Source organism: Babylonia areolata, chromosome 1 (genome assembly GCF_041734735.1).
Source record: "Babylonia areolata isolate BAREFJ2019XMU chromosome 1, ASM4173473v1, whole genome shotgun sequence".
NCBI lineage: Eukaryota > Metazoa > Mollusca > Gastropoda > Neogastropoda > Buccinidae > Babylonia > Babylonia areolata.
Window position 1 is genome coordinate 32714607 of NC_134876.1, and position 2500 is coordinate 32717106.

Sequence of the window (2500 nt, forward strand, 5' to 3'; positions counted from 1 at the left end):
GAATCAGCACTAGACCTAGGATAAGGCTCAGTGTTGGGGATTGTCCAAATCCTGTGGAATCAGCACTAGACCTAGGATAAGGCTTAGCATGGAGGATTGTCCAAAGCCTATGGAATCAGCACTAGACCTAGGATAAGGCTCAGTGTTGAGGATTGTCCAAAGCCTATGGAATCAGCACTAGACCTAGGATAAGGCTTATCGTTGAGGATTGTCCAAAGCCTTTGGAATTAGCAGCAGACCTAGGATAAGGCTTAGCATGGAGGATTGTCCAAAGTCTGCATAATTAGTGGTGGACTTAAGATAAAACTTAGCGTTGAGGATTGTACAAAGTCTATGGAATTAGTGGTAGACCAAGGATAAGGCTTGGCATTTAGGGTTGTCCATTGTCTATAGAATTAGCGATAGACAGGATAAGGCTTAGCGTCGAGGATTGTACAAAGTCTGTGGAATTAGTGGTAGACTTTGGGTAAAGCTCAGTGTTGAAGACTGTCCAAAGCCTGTGTAACTGGTGGTAGACATTGTTTAAAGCTTTGCGTTGAGAATTGTTCAAAACATGTGGAATTAGTAGTCGACTTTGGATAAGTAAACTCAAACTTAACGCTTTTAAGATCGCTCACACAGCCCACAGAGAAATGCAATTTGGTTATATATATATATATAAACAAAATGCAAAAACAAATAAACCCCCCAAGAACGCCCATGTAACAATATTTCTAAATGTCATGTTTTGTTTGGCAGGCCCAAACAAGCAATCGAGAAATTGTTCTCTCTCACGCACGAACAGTTTGATAGATAGACAGATTGTGCGTGCAATAATTCCCGGTGTTTAAGATTTACTCACTGACAACGGTATCACAAAACATTCTGCGGAAGATTTATGTTTCTCTTCAATCATAGTATACTGTGTATATAGTTTCACCGTTTTTTTGTTGTTGTTTTTTCTTTTTTTCTGTTTTCCTTTCTCTCATCTGAACTGGGATACTGTGAACGTACATCACGAAAAAGATAACAGCAAGGGGACATGAGCATTACACATTTGTCAGCCTATCGTCGTCGTCATACACAGTGTAAATATCACCAATGCAACAGCGTTGTTCTAAATAGTAATTTCAATTAAAGCTAATTTCAATAAAAGTCTTGAATAAAAGCTAATTTGTGTTTGCATATTTCTTCTGTCTTTGCTGCTGTGTGCACATGTCAAATGATCGGTATAAGGACAGGCCCGGCGCTTCCTTTTTTTGAGGAAGTGTCTGGGTTTGTTCCAATGTACCTTTTATTTACCTGTATGCTAGCTGAATCGGTAGCGTAAACAGCACTGACTTGAAGTTGTGTACCTTGTGAATGGAGAGAGTTACCACTCTTTACTATTTGTCAATCATTTCATCTCCTTGCCTCATTATTTTAATTTCCAGTTGAAAAACCAAAGAGGCAACCATGTGTTTGTTCTGTATTGTCCATGTGTTCTGTGTGGCTTGTTCAGGATTAAAGAGGCTATGCCAGTCTTGAATAAAAGCTAATTTGTGTTTGCACATTTTCTTCTGTCTTTGCTGCTGTGTGCACGTGTCAAATGATCGGTATAAGAACAGGCCCGCCCTCCCTCCCCCCCCCCTTCCCCTTTTTTTTCAGGAAGTGTCTGGGTTTGTTCCAATGTTCCTTTTTATTTACCTGTGAATTGGTAGCGTAAGCAACACTGACTTGAAGTTGTGTACCTTGTGAATGGAGAGAGTTACCACTCTTTACTATTTGTTAGTAATTTCAGTGTATTAATCCTTTCACCGCCAGTCAATTTAGAGTGCAAAATTCCCTTGTGCTATAAACACAGAAAACATGGTGTCTAAGAACAGCTGGGGATTTCCCCTGTCATGTGCAGAAAATATGACCTGTCCTACCACCGAACATAAAGAGCAGTAGGTTCGTGGATAACAGTCCCATGATCTACTCACCTTTCAGTGACATGGGTCCTCTACCTTGCTACTGCATAAATGCGAGTTTGGCGGCGAAAGGGTTAAGTTCTCGTCTGGAGAGTAATATCTTAATTCCCTTCGTCCCTTTTTCAACCCGGCTCTATGCTTCATGGTCATGATCATCATTAAACAAAGATGACGACTGCGTTGTACTACTACTGCTACAACAACAACTACTACTACTGCTGCTGCTACTATTGCTACTACCACTATTATTACTTGTCTTTCAAATGTGTGTGTGGAGGAAGAGGGGTGTGTATATATATTCAGAACATGGTGACGAAAGCCGTTTTTATCTTTGTACACTCGCACGTATGTTACTGGTGCGAAAACAAATTCAGGGTATATAACCCATGTAGGGTTTTTCCGCTGCTCTTGGTCGTTATCTGATTTGCGCCCCTTCTCTGCCTCTGTCCTGTCTGTCTGCCTGTCTCTGTCTGTGTATGTGTGTGTGTGTGTGTGTCTGTCTGTCTGTCTGTCTGTCTGTCTGTCTCTCTCTCTCTCTCTCTCTCTCTCTCTCTCTCTCTGTCTCTCTT

General features: G+C 41.1%; 1 protein-coding gene across 2 annotated transcripts in view; it reads left to right on the forward strand.

The window, feature by feature from the left end:
• LOC143281967 (uncharacterized) overlaps nt 1-2500 on the forward strand; it is an 80664-nt gene that overhangs the window by 6347 nt on the left and 71817 nt on the right. The window lies entirely within an intron of this gene.